Source organism: Acinonyx jubatus, chromosome B1 (assembly GCF_027475565.1).
Source record: "Acinonyx jubatus isolate Ajub_Pintada_27869175 chromosome B1, VMU_Ajub_asm_v1.0, whole genome shotgun sequence".
Lineage (NCBI taxonomy): Eukaryota > Metazoa > Chordata > Mammalia > Carnivora > Felidae > Acinonyx > Acinonyx jubatus.
The window spans coordinates 94,580,930-94,595,675 of record NC_069382.1 but is presented as its reverse complement, the minus strand read 5'-3'; the positions used below and the strand labels follow the sequence as shown (position 1 = coordinate 94,595,675).

General features: G+C 37.1%; 2 protein-coding genes across 2 annotated transcripts in view; one reads left to right on the top strand and one right to left on the bottom strand.

Moving 5' to 3' along the window:
* The window catches only part of MFSD8 (major facilitator superfamily domain containing 8), a 150,843-nt gene that overhangs the window by 83,053 nt on the left and 53,044 nt on the right, over positions 1-14,746 (bottom strand). The gene's annotated exons all lie outside the window — the stretch shown is intronic.
* ABHD18 (abhydrolase domain containing 18) overlaps positions 1-14,746 on the top strand; it is a 43,144-nt gene that overhangs the window by 603 nt on the left and 27,795 nt on the right. The window lies entirely within an intron of this gene.

Below are 14,746 nucleotides of genomic sequence, written 5' to 3'. Positions count from 1 at the left end.
TTCGAAAATATGGGGGTTTTTCCCCGGTAGATTTTGATGCTCTTTCCTTGTACTTACATATTAGCATCTTACAAGTAGGCTTCTGAGCTAATTAGTACCAGTAGTCATTATATGTCATAATTATTGTTTTGTTAGTGCCAATACATTCTCATGTGATTTCATTTGATAACAACTGTCCTATGAGATAGATAAAACAGACACATTTATATTTCACAGAGAACTAAGGTTCAGACAAGTTGATAACTTACTCAGAGTCACTTGGTGGCAGAATTGGGATTCAATTCAATTCAATTCAATTCTTTCAACCAATATTTATAAGCAGTTACCCTATGCCAGGCCCTATATTAGTTATATGTTGTGTGGTAAATGCCATCAGTTCTAACCTTTGTCTTTTTTGTGACCTCCTTGTGTTTATCCTGCCAGGCACATGAACAGCTAGACTCAAAATGTGTTTTCTGTTAGTTCAGAATTATTTTCTGAATCCAGACTTGACTTTTTGTGCTTGGATTCAGTCTTGCAAATTTGTCTGTAACAGCTCACAAAAACTTACCAGATTCCTATGACTGGTTCCAAAAAGGTACATAGGTGAAAAAAAAATTAGGTTAGGTTTTTTTTGTTTTGTTTTGTTTTTGCCATAATGTTGCTTTAATGTATCATTGACTTTTTTTTGAAACCCTGAAGTCTAGTAGTCTAGCACAGTGTGTGTGTGTGTTTCACATGGGACTTTTAACTAGTATTGCACCAAGCAGAATGATTGCTAGATAAATACATGTTGAGTAAGTGATTATTGAATTACCTCATTTAATCCCTACAACAATCCTCTGAGTTGGGATTATGTCAAGCATACAAGGAAATTGAAAGCATGGAGAATAATTAATTTGCCTAGGATCATACGTTAATAAGTAACAGAGCTAGAATCCAAGAAACACAGGACTCCTGAGTGTAAAGCCTGTGCTTTTTTCATCAGCAGCCTTCCTATGAAAATATTTTTAAGAAGAATCTTTTCCTATATCTCTTAAAATATATCAAAACAGTTGATCAATTTTTATATAAATTGAATAATTTGCTATGTGTGTATAGTAGGCCAGATACTAGTCCCCTTTTATAGGTTAAGGTGGCTTACTCAAGGTCACATAGCTAGTGAAGGAACCCAGGTCTTCTGACACTGCTATTTTCCATTGCTACCTCCAAGTGATGACTTTAGACCACAAAAGTACATGGAATGACTATGTGTAAAACAAGTGAAATCTAAATAAGCTCTGTGTATTATACCATAGGGGAAAAGAAAAAGAAAGAAAGAAAAGAAAAAATCATTTCTTAGGAACAGTGTACCCAAACAAAGTAAATATTTAAAAAACCTTTTAAAAATCTTAATTACTTTCTTTAATGCCCATGGAAAAGAAGAACTAAGTTTGAAAAGAGATTAGATTATTTGCTGAATGTTTCACATAAGGATATGAGACAATCCACCAGTTATATTTCCTTAGATGACTGCTTAGAATAGATAGCCACCCCTCAAAATGAACAGATAAACTTCCTATTTATGGATCAACTTTGTGAGGATAAAAATCCAGGAAAAATTAGGATTGCATTGTTTAAATGCTTAACTATTAGAGTGATAGATAAAAGTACTATGTGGTGTATAGACTCTGAGTGCCACTTTAGCAATAGTGCTCATTTCTAGGAAAGACTTTTCATTCCTCTGCGCTGTATTAGAACTATTTTTGTTGAAGTGTGTTTTTGTAGAAGTACTTTGATGTTTCCTTTTGTGTTGGCTTTATAAAACTATAGATAACATTTGTATCAGTTTGGCTTTATACAGACTTCAAAAAATGGGTCCTGTCTCTGCAGAAACTCACTGGTGTCAATCCAGCCTGACATAAAGTCTTTAAGTATCAGATGTGCCTCTAGATGATGCCTCCTTTTGGTGAATTGGACTTATTGCTACTCTGGACTTTATCTGTTCATGGCATTGGATACCAGTTAGCCCTGTTTAGAAGACTTATGTTTTATAATGTCCCAGAAATCAATATTAATATTGTTCTTGGAACTGAAACTGGACTTAAGAGGTTCTGTGTAGCCCTCATCTCCATAACCAAATTTATAGCAGGCTTTGTGTGTTCTTGATTTGCTTTCTGTAGCTTACTGGCAGGTTAATATAGCAAGGAGTATGCTGGTTCCAGATTTGGAGCACTGACTGTTAAGGCCTATATTATATGGAATGAAAGTGATTTGGAAAGCTTTTCTGCTATAGGGTTGAAAATTAGAAATGACTAAACGACTTAGACATCTAATAAACATTGTACTTTAGAAAATATTTGAAGAGTTCATTGTTCTCAGGTCTTTTCCTGCTTCCCTTGAACTTTACTTTTGTATATTTGCCTTTGTTTACCAACTAAGAAAGAATGTCTAATGAGCAGTTTAGTACTTTTCTCCTTATTGTAAAATTTGAGTATTGGAATTTTGCTTTTTTAAAAAAATGCCTATTAATTTTTGAGAGAGATAGCACGTGTGAGCAGGTGAGGGGCAGAGAGAGGGCGACAGAGGATCTGAAGCAGTCAGCCCAACGTGAGGCTCGAGCTCATGAACCACCAGCTCATGACCTGAGCTGAAGTTGGATGCTCAACCAACTGAGCCACCCAGGCCCCTGCTTTTTTTTTTTTTTTTTAATACTAACGGGGAATCTGCTAATTGCTGTTGATGCCATGGATGCTAGAAAGGAAGACATCAACCCCATATTTTTCCCCCACTATAGAGAAAATAAATGGTCTGTGATGATGTTATGTTACATGGCAAAGTTGATGGGATGACACTCCTATGGTTACATTAGGTTTTATTTTAGATTCCATCTTGCTAGCACATTCTTACTCTCCTATTGGCCTTGAAGAAGTAAGATGCCCTTTTGTGAACTCCTATGAAGACAGCCGTATGGTAGGGAACCATAGATAGCCCTTCGGAACTGAGGTTGGCCTCTGGCTAACAAACAATAAAATATCGAAACTCTTAGGCTGATAGCTGCAAACAAATGAATTCTGCCAACAACCTGAGTGAGCTTGGAAGCAGGTTCTTCTCCATTCAAGCTTCCAGAAGAGAACAGAGCCCAACTGACATTTTAATGGAAGCTAGATGAAACCTGAAAGCAGATAGGCTGGGTTCTCTGAAACTAATCCTCAAGATGGGGGAAGTGAGAAGTTGGGGAAAACCAGTCAAAGTGATTTGTTATTCAAATTATTCTATTTAAAGTGGCACCTGGGTGGCTCAGGTTGAGGTCCTGATCTCACATTGCTGAGGTCCAGTCCCAGTCCCGCATCGGGCTCTGCGTTGACAGTACAGAACCTGCTTGCAATTCCCACTCCCTCTCTCTTCCCCTACCCTGCTTGTGCTCACTCACTCTCTCTCAAAATAAATAAATGAACATTAAAAAAAATATTCTATTTAAAGGCCTTAGTGAGGTCTTCAAATATTTAAATTATGCAATGGCATATTGTTGAAGAGAATACATGCTTTAAGTTCTGTTCTTAGACAATAGGATAATGAATTACTTATCCTTACTGAGAAAGTTATCAAGAGGGAAAGAAAGTATCAATTTACTTCGGAAAAATTTTATAGAGAGTCTGTCAACTCCAATTTCTACATTTTTTCCCAGTTTTTTTATTGTGGTAAAATCATCATATAAAATGATTTATGTGTGGTACACATCATATAAAATTTACCATCTTAACCGTTTTTAAGTGTACATTCAGTGGTATTAAGTTCAGTCATACTGTTGTGCAAACAGTACCACCATCCATATATAGAATTCTTCATCTTACAAAACTGAAACTCTCTATACATTATACAATATTCCTGGTCCCCTTCCCTGTCCCCCCCAGCCTCTGGTAACTACCATTCTCCTTTCTATTTATGAATCTGGCTGCTCTACGTACCTCACAAAAGTAGAATTATTCAGTATTTGTCTTTTTGTGACTGGCTTGTTTCACCTAGCCAAGGTGAATGTAATGTAATGTCCTCAAAGTCCTCCATGTTGTAGCATGTTAGAATTCCATTCCTTCCTAAGGCTGCATAATATTCCATTGTATGTATACACCACATTTTGTTTATCCATTCATCATTGGTGGCCACCAATGATGGTGGTGGGTTTTTTCCATCTGTTAGCTACTAAACTATAAATTTTAAGAAAGCAGACACAACATGGCTAATTAAATAATTAGTGTTTGTTTTAGACGGAATACTGATTTTAGGAGTACCTTGTGACATATTTAATTATTTTAAAATCAATATTTATGTTGTGCCTGGGTGGCTCAGTCAGTTAAGTGTTTGACTTCAGATCAGGTCAAGACCTCACGGTTCATGAATTTGAGCCCCACGTCAGGCTCTGTGCTGACAGCTTGGAGTCTGGAGTCTGCTTCAGATTCTGTGTCTCCTTCTCTCTCTGCCTCTCTCCCACTCGTTCTCTCTCTCTCTCTGTCTCAAAAATAAATAAACATAAAAAAAAGATTCCTTCCAAACAATAAAAATCAGTATTTACATTTTATTTATATCATTTTATAAGATTGGACAATTTATGGTTTTAATACAGTATTTTATAGTTGTATCTTTGCATTTGTGACGTTATTGTGACATTTGTGAGATATCTATGATTTGATTTTTCTAGCCCAGGAGTCACCAAACTATGGCTTATGGGCCAACCTGCCTGCTTTTGTATAGCCCATGAACATGAATGGTTTGTACAGATAAACGCTAGTGCTCAATTTAGTGATGGGGCATTAACATTGAACCCACTTTAAATAAAATCCCAAGGAAAAAAATTCAGTCTTTTCATTAATAGACATATATTATAAAAGATTACTTATTATTAACATATTTTGAATTTCCTCAGTAAAATTTTGTGAATATTAGTTTTCTTTTTTGTGATTTTATATACCTACATAATACCTTTGAGTTCACCTCTTAGCTAGCAAAGTCTATAATATTTACTATCTAACTCTTTATAGAAAAGTTTGCAGGATCTCTCCTCTGTTCTATTTATAACATTGTTCTTTTGAGATACTATTTGTAAACATGTTACAACAGAAACTAAGATTTTATGTTTATATGTTTACTTAATATTTTTCCATGCAGGGGGCACCTGGATGGCTCAGTTGGTTAAGTGTGTAACCATTGATACTGGCTTAGGTCATGATCTCACAGTCATTGGATGAGGCCCATGTCCCACTCCATGCTGATCATGGAACCTGCTTGGGAATCTCTCTATCCCGCTCTCTCTGTCCCCCCACACCCCCAGGAAATAAATAAACATTAAAAAAAAATACTGTAAAACCTTGGGTTGTGAGTAACTTGTTCTGCGAGTGTTCCAGAAGACAAACATTTCCAATAAATTTTAACTTGATAAACAACCGATGTCTTGCAATGTGAGTAGTATGTGATGCCAAATGTCACATGGTCACAACTGAGCCAATGGTTCTTGAAATTTGCTTCGATATACAAGTGCTTTGGATTATAAGCATGTTTCTGGAATGAAATCATGCTCACAAACCAAGTTTTTACTGTATTTTTTCCATGCAGAATTCTATAAGGTATCATTTTGTAATTGGATATATTTAGTACAATTTTTTTTTAATATTCTTTAGGTTTGTTTTTTTTTTTTTTTCATTTTCAGATAAATATTCTGTCCAAACTAGGTGTACTATTAAAGATATGTCAAGGGGCCCCTGGGTGGCTCAGTCGGTTAAAGCATCTGACTCCTGATTTCAGCTCAGGTCATGATCCACAGTTTGTGAGTTCAAGCCCCACGGTAGGCTCAGTGCTGAAGGTGCAGAGCCTGCTTGAGATTCTCTCTCTCTGTCCCTTCCCCTCACTCTCTTTCTCCCTTAAAAATAAATATTAAAAAAAAAAAGATATCTTGGGGGCACCTGGGTGGTTCAGTCAGTTAAGTGTCTGACTCTTAATTTTGGCTCCAGTCATGATGTCATGGTTTATGAATTCCAGCCCCCCATCAAGCTCTGTGCTGACAGTGTGAAGCCTCCTTGGGATATTCCCTCTCTCTCTCTCTCTCTCTCTCTCTCCCCCTCTCCCCCTCTCCCTCTCCCTCTCCCCCCACCCCTCCCCCACTTATGCTAGCACATGGACGCGTGTGCTCTCTCTCAAAATGAATAAACATTTAAAAAAAAGAAATCTTGGAAAAATATTAATCAAATACAGTAAAACCTTGGATCGTAAGTAACTTGTTCTGGAAGTGTTTTGCAAGATGAGCAAACATTTCTAATAAGTTTTAACTTGAAAAGTGAGTGATGTCTTACAACAAGTAGTATGTGATGCCAAAAGTCACATGATCACAGCTGAGCCAATGGTTCTTGAAATTTGCTTTGATATACGAGTGCTTTGGATTACAAGCATGTTTCTGGAACAAATTATGCTTGCAAACCAAGGTTTTAACTGTATAATGAGAAATCTGTTTTAAAGGCAGGCTTGTAGGGGCATCTGGGTGGCTTGGTCATTTAAGCATCCAACTTTGGCTTAGGTCATGATCTCTCGGTTTGTGAGTTTGAGCCTTGCATTGGGTTTCTGCTGTCAGTGCAGAGCCTGATTCAGATTCTCTGTCACCCTCTCTCTCTACCCCCTTCCCCACTTGCATTCTGTCTCTGCCATTCAAAAATAAATAAATATTTAAAAAAATTAAAGGCAAGTTTGTAAAATTCCTTAGGATACTAGTTTAAGAAGCATAATCCTGGAAGTTGGTAACATGAATGGAACTTTTTCACTTTATGACTTGTGATCCTGGCTTTCTTATATGGCTTAGCCTGTATGAAACTGGAAGGAGAGAATGCTGTTGTGGAGACATGCGTATTCCATTACAGAGGAATAAGTCTCCCCTAACTATTTGATACGCTCATTCATGGAAAGCAGTTCTAATACAAAAGTCATGGTATTGATGGAAAAAATCTAGAATAAAACGTTTTCTTATGATATAGTAATATTCATCTAAAGAAAAAGGAATCCTGGGGCACCTGGGTGGCTCAGTCGGTTGAGCGTCTGACTTCGACCCAGCTTATGATCTCACAGCTTGTGAGTTTGAGCCCTGGATCGGGCTCTATGCTGACAGCTCGGAACCTGGAGCCTGCTTTGGATTCTGTGTCTCCCTCTCTCTCTGCCCCTAACCCACTCGCATTCTGTCTCTGTCTCTCTCATAAATAAACATTAAAAAAGAATTTTAAAAAAATAAAGAAAAAGGAATCCTTGGGTGTCTGGGTGGCTCAGTCGGTTAAACATCTGACTCGATTTCGGCTCAGGTCATGATCTCACAGTTTCGTGAGTTCGAGCACCACATCAGGCTCCAGGCGGCAGTGCAGAGCCTGCTTGGGATTCTTTGTCTCCCTCTCTCTGCCCCTCCACCACTTGTGCTATCTCTGTCTCTCTCAAAATAAATAAGTAAATTTTTAAAAATTAAGAAAAAAAAGAACTTACCAAATTCAACACCCAAAAAACAAATAATCCAGTGAAGATGGAAAAAGACATGAATAGATATTTTTCTAAAGAAGACATCTATATGGCTAACAGATACATGAAAAGATACTCAACATCACTCATCATCAGAGAAATACAAATCAATAGCACAATGAGATACCTCCTCACACCTGTCCGAATGGCTAAAATTAACAGTTGAGGAAACAACAGATGTTGGCAAGGATATGGAGAAGGGGGAACCCTTTTGCACTGTTGGTGGGAATGCAAACTGGTGCAGCCATTCTGGAAAACAGTATGGAGGTTCCTCAAGAAATTAAAAGCAGAACTACCCTATGACCCAGCAATTGCACTACTGGGTATTTATCCAAAGGATACAAAAATGCTGATTTGAAGGGGTACATGCATCCCCATGTTTATAGCAGCACTATCAGCAATAGCCAAATTATGGAAAGAGCCTAAATGTCCATTGACTGATGAATGGATAAAGAAGAGGTAGTAGGGGCACCTGGGTGGCTCAGTTGGTTAAGCATCCAACTTCAGCTTAGGTCATGATCTCTTGGTTCATGGGTTCGAGCCCTGCTCAGGCTCTGTGCTGACAGCTCAGAGGCTGGAACCTTCTTTGGATTCTGTGTCTCCCTTTCTCTCTGTCCCTCCCCTGCTCACGCTCTGTCTCTCTCAAAAATAAATATTTAAAAAAAAAGAGGTGTGTGTGTGTGTATATATATATATACATATATATATGTATATATATATGTGTGTATATATATATATATGTATATATATATATATATATATAATGGAATACTACTTGGCAATCAGAAAGAATGAAATCTTGCCCTTTGCAACATCATGGATGGGACCTAAGTGTATTATGGTAAGTGAAATAAGTCAGAGAAAGACAAATATCATATGATTTCACTCATGTGGAATTTAAGAAATACAGCAGATGAACATAGGGAAGAGAAGGAAAAATAAGATAAAAACAGGGAGACAAACCATAAGAGACTTTTTTTTTTTTACATTTATTTATTTTTGAGAGAGAGAGAGAGAGAGAGAGAGAGAGCGCGCGCACGCGCACAAGTGGGGGAGGGGCAGAGAGAGAATGAGACAGAATCCGAAGCAGGCTCCAGGCTCACCAGTCAGCCCAATGCGGGGCTTGAACTCACAAACCGTGAGATCATGACCTATGCCGGAGCCGGATGCCCAACTGACTGAGCCACCCAGGCTCCCCAAGAGACTCTTAAATACAGAGAGCAAACAGGGTTGCTGAAGGAGAGGTAGTTGGGGGATTGGGCTAAGTGGATGATGGGCATTAAGGAGGGCACTTGTGGGATGAGCACTGGGTGTTGTATGTAAGTGATGAATCGCTGGGTTCTACTCCTGAAACCAATACTGCACAGTATGTTAACTGAATTGAATTAAGTAAATAAATTTTAATTTTAAAAAAATCTACAAAAAATCCTGTTTAAGAAAAAAGAAAAAGGAATCATATTCATAGCCTATTAGTCATGTAACATGTTTAATAAAAATACTTAAAGGACAGAATAAAATATTAATGGAGGAAATAAAGAAAACTGGATGAAAAGGCTAAAAAAATAATAACAGTGTTACTAAGTTAATATGTGAATTAAACACACTATTGGTTACATTACAAATAGGATATTGTATAAGTTATGACAAATATAATTGGAATGTAAATGAAAAGTTCATTGTAGACGTATAAACAGTAAAACAACAGTTTGTAAAAGCTACTTAAAAGGGGTTTTAAAAATGGAATGTAGGGCGACTGGGTGGCTCAGTTGGTTAAGTGCCAGACTTTGGTTCAGGTCATGATGTCACGGTTCATGGGTTCAGGCCCTACTTTGGGCTCTGTGCTGGCAGCTCAGAGCCTGGAGCCTGCTTCAGTTTCTGTGTCTCCCTCTCTCTCTGTCCCTCCCCCGCTCACTCGCTCTCAAAAATAAGTAAACATTAAAAAAATTTTTTTAATAAAAAAAATAAAAAAGGAATGTAGGTTTTAGAACTAGATCTATGTTTATAAAAGAATTCTAGGTTTAAAAAATAGCAATTAGCAGTAGAGAAAAAAATAATGTTTCTAGAAATCTGGTTGATAAAAAAATATTTTATAGTGTTCTCCAATGACAGGAAAATGAGTGATAGGTAGTGAGGAGGGCACTTGTGATGAGTAGTGAGTGCTGTATGTAAGTAATGAATCAGTAAATTCTATACCTGAAATTAATATTACATTGTATGTTAACTGGAATTTAAATATAAACTTAAAACTACAAAAAAAAAGGGGGGGGGAGATGTAACATTAAAAAAATTGAATCATACCCTTCTTCCAGTGTGTTAAGGATGTGGTGAGATGGATTGGTTTGATTATATAAACATTTTAGAAAATTTGTAGAATGCATGTAAAGCTAATTTTTAAAATTAATAGAATGGTAAAAGCTTTTTTGCTGTGAATCAAGTTTCACAGTTAGTGTCAGAGATATCTTTTAAAGCGAATATATCAGGTTAGAGATACTAATATACCTAAAGGTTCATAGATAAGCATATGAAAAAATATCAACAAAGAATTGAGTGGTGGAGAGAAGGGAGTAAATATATCCACCATTATTTATATCTGGAATTAACAAATACTGTGTAGAACGTGGAAATATAGGTTTAAGTATTAAATAAAGTTATAAGTGTAGAGACCACTTTTGGGCAACCAACTTAAATAATGGAAACCTGAGTAAGGTAGAAGGGCCCACAGTGACCCCTGGCTGAACACATAGGCCCATTAGACCACCTTGTAATAGCCTTAGACTCTAACTGACCAGTTACAACCAGGCACAGTTCCTAACATTACCAAAAATGGGAAAATTACATATGTTCCCAGGCTCCCTCACTCTGCCCTAAAACTATGGCTCCCCACTACAGCCTCATGGCAGACAGTCTCTGTTTTGCTATCCTGCCTGCAGCTTCCTTGCAGTGAGTGTATTCATAAACGTCTGTCTCCATTGTTCTGCCCTGGATGAGTTCTTTCACCTTTTGCACTGCTGGCTTCCACCCAGTCGGGTTGCCCCATATTTGGTGCTCCCGCCATCCATTTGGGAGACCCCACAATAAGGATAATCAGTAATATTGTTGGTATTAGCAGTAGGTGATAATCAGTAATATTGTTGGTATTAGCAGTAGGTATAGCACTTAAATTTCAAAATACTGTTTAAGTGCTTCATAAATAGTAACTCATTTTATTTATTTTTTATTTCTATTCTTTAAATGTTTATTTTTGAGAGAGAGAAAGGATGCATGCACATGTAAGCAGAGGAGGGGCAGAGAGAGGGGATCAGAGGATCTGGAGCGGGCTCTGTGCTAACAGCAGAGAGCCTGAGGGGGGGCTCAAACTCATGAACCATGAGATCATGACCTGGGCAGAAGTGGGATGCTTAACCAACTGAGCCACCCAGGAGCCCAAGTAACTCACTTACTTCTCATGCCAATCCTTACAGGTAAGTACTGTCGTTATCCCCATTTTACAGATGACTCACAGGTATATGACAGAAAGGGTAAGCAACTTGCGCAAAGTCACATGATAGAGGATTCAACCAAGGGAAAAGTGTATGCTCTTAGCCATTTTGACATACTGAACCTTAAATATCTCTTTCAAATTTATATATACTCAAATGTAAAACAATTAAATGTGAATAATTTTTAAAAACCAAAAAAATCAGTAAAACCAAAAATGGAACAAAAACTAAACCCAAAAGGTATCATAATAAATATAAATGGGCTGAACTCACCTATTATTAGAAAAAAAAATGAGGCGGTCCTATAAATCAGCATGGTGAGGAAGAACATTGGAAAAAGACAAATATGAAGTTGGTCCCTTCTGTCTTAAAAAAAAAAAAAAACCAAAAACTCCTAAAATATGTGTACATGTATAAATGGATAGGGCTCACAGGTATATAACATTAAAAACAACGGTCACCATTTGGGAAGAGAGGAAGCTTCACAGGAGTAAAGAGAGACTTCTCAGCTTTGCTCTATATATTTTTATGTTGTTTGAATCCTGCCAAAACTAAGTTTTTTAATTAAAAAAATTTTTTTTACCGTTTATTTTTGAGAGACTCAGAGACAGAGTACAAGTGGGGGAGGGGCAGAGAAAGAGGGAGACAAGGAATCTGAAACAGACTCCAGGCTCTGAGCTGTCAGCACAGAGCCCTTTCCATGACTCAAACTCACGAACTGGGAGATAATGACCTGAGCTGAAGTCGACATTTAACTGACTGAGCCATCCAGGTGCCCCTCCTAAGTTTTGAGTTTGTGTAGGTAAGTAAATAATATCAAGGAAAACAAATTCCAAACTGTTAGCACTAAGTATCTCTGAAAAGTAGAAGGAAGTAATGGGAACAAGACTATTCTTCCTCTTTTTACTGTATCTCCTTCTCTATTGTTTGAATTTAAAAATGTTAAAATGAGTGAGTGCCTGGGAGGCTCAGTCAGTTAAGCATCTGACTCACGCTCAGGTCTTGATCTCAGGGTCATGAGTTCAAGCTCCACATTGGGCTCAGTGATGGGCATGAAGCCTACTTAAACAAAAAAGTTACAGTGAGAATCTGTGAAATAGCAAAGAAGAGGGCATGTGATCATTTTCTTTTGCCTTTCCTCTTACGTAAATTATCTATTCCTGTGCTTTACCAACTGACTAGATAGTTTTTACAAATTTTATTGGAACACTGTCCATGAGTAGACTTCAGGAAGTACATAATTTTAATGAGATTTGCAGTTTAAAGTTTTGGCTGCTGCTTCTTCTTATGTAGGTCTTGGCTTAAATGTTACCTCCATGGTTAAGTGGGGCTTTTTTTGGACAATCAAAGGAGTCTTCTTTATCACACTCTCTTGTTATATTATCTTTATAGTGTTGTCATCATCTATTCTTTGCTTTTTAAAAAAAATAATATTTTTCCTACATGAAAATACAAGATCTGTGAAAGGAAGAATGTGCCTTGATCATCTTATAGCACAGGACCTAAAATAATGCTTAGCATATAGTAAGCACTTAATATTTATTGCTTAAATGAAAAAAGTAATATTCTTAAAAGTTCAGAAACTTGCATTTTTGGGAAACTGAATGATGATAATTTACTGGACTCTGGTAACCAGAATACGTTTATTTATTTATAGCGGTAGATACAAGTAGTATAATAAACAAAGCTGGATATGCATTATGGTTTCTTTTCCGTAACATTATTATGCCAAAACCAAATTTTAATCAAGGTTAAAAATTAATTGGGGCGCCTGGGTGTCTCAGTCAGTTAATCATCAGACTTCAGCTCAGGTTATGATCTCTCAGCTTGCGAGTTCAAGCCCCATGTCAGGCTCTGCACTGACAGCTCAGAGCCTGGAGCCTGCTTTGGATTCTGTGTCTCCCTCTCTCTCTGCTCCTCCCCTACTTGTACTCTGTGTGTGTGTCTCTCTCTCAAAGGTGGATAAAATTTTTTTTTAAAAATTAAAGGAATAAAAATTGATTAACACATGAAAATTGGCAAAAAGAAAGTGGTATTAAGAAATACTAAATACTGTACTCTGTCTTTATACTGTATTGCTTAACAAGTATATTATCTAGTAATTGTTTGTTCTTGGTCCTAAGAATTGTGAGAGGCAATATGAATGATTTGGTTTTGCTGGTCCAGTCGTAAAAACAATAAAGTACCAGCCCACTTAATGGTAGTTTGGGTTGTATACCTATGTAAACAAAGAGGAACATTAAGTTAAACTTGTATTTTGTTACAAATCAAAGAGCAAAAGTATAAAACATAAGTGGTGGTTCCATTAAAACATTCAAAATAATAGATAAGTACTTACTAAAACTCACTGATAGAAATGCACATTTCTATTTTCCATTTTTCTAGGTAGAATAAACCCTGAAAATGAGTCACATTTTGCCCACAAATCAAAACTACACCATTCCGTTTGAAAAGACAGGCAGGTATTTAAAAATAAAATAAAATTAAAAAAAACACTTTAGAAATATTTGGGAAAGTTAAATAAGTGGTACGAAGTTTTCATGAATCATAGTTTAGTAGACAGGCAATGTAGAATAGTAGTTAGATCTTGCTGTGTGCCTGGGATTCAGTTTTAGCTCTACCTACCACTAGCTCTGTGATCTTAGATAAATCACCTATTTTCTCCGTGCTTCAGTTGGGATAATAGATCCTTCTTCATAAAGTTGTTGGGAGGTTTAAACAAGAATGTGTATGTATATGTGTTTGTATTTTTACAAAATGATGCGTGGCAGATTGTACACTACTACATAAGTAATAGCTACAGCTATTGTTATCCAGTAAATATTGAGTGTTAGTTGCTGTGCTGTGCTGAAGATGGGAAGACCTTACCCTAAAAGAATACACAGTTTATCTTCTCTACTTTCATCCCAGTTCCTTTTGTCTATATTTCACATCTTATATCTGAGAGAATAAATTTAAGGTACATAGTTTAATCTCAATCTTAAATTTTTTCTCCAGTTTTATTGACATATAATTAATATGTAACATTGTATTAATTTAAAACTTACAGCATAATGATTTGACTTACGTATATATTGTGAAATGATTATCACAATAAGTTTAACATCCATCACCAAATATAGTTACACATTTTTTTCTTGCAATGAATATTTTTAAGATCTGTAAGATAAATAGTTCTGGGGGGTGTAATGTACATTATGGTAACTATAGTTAAAAATATACGGTATATTGGCACCTGCTGGCTCAGTTGGGTAGGCATCTAACTCTTGGTTTGGGCTAAGGTCATGATCTCACTGTTCGGTTTATGAATGTGAGCCCCACGTCGGCCTCTGAACTAGCAGTAGGGAGCCTGCTTGGGATTCTCTGTCTCCCTCCCTCTGCCCCGGCCCTGCTCATGCTCACTTGCTCTCTCTCAAAATAAATAAATTAAACACACACACACACACACACACACACACACACACACACACACGCATATATATGTGGCACCTGGGTGGCTTAGTTGCTTGAGCGTTGGACTCTTTATTTTGGCTGAGGTCATGATCCCAGGGTCGTGGGATGGAGCCCAGCATCAGGCTCCATGCTGAACAGAGATTAAGATTCTTTGTCTGTCTGTCTGTCTCTCTCTCTCCCTCCCCCTGCCTCTCTCTCTCTCTCTCTCTCCCTCTCCCTCCCTTTACCCCTCCCCCCTCTGCCCCTCCCCCACTCGCACATGCACACTCTTTCTAAAATAAAATAAATACACACAGATAAATGGATAGTATGTTTGA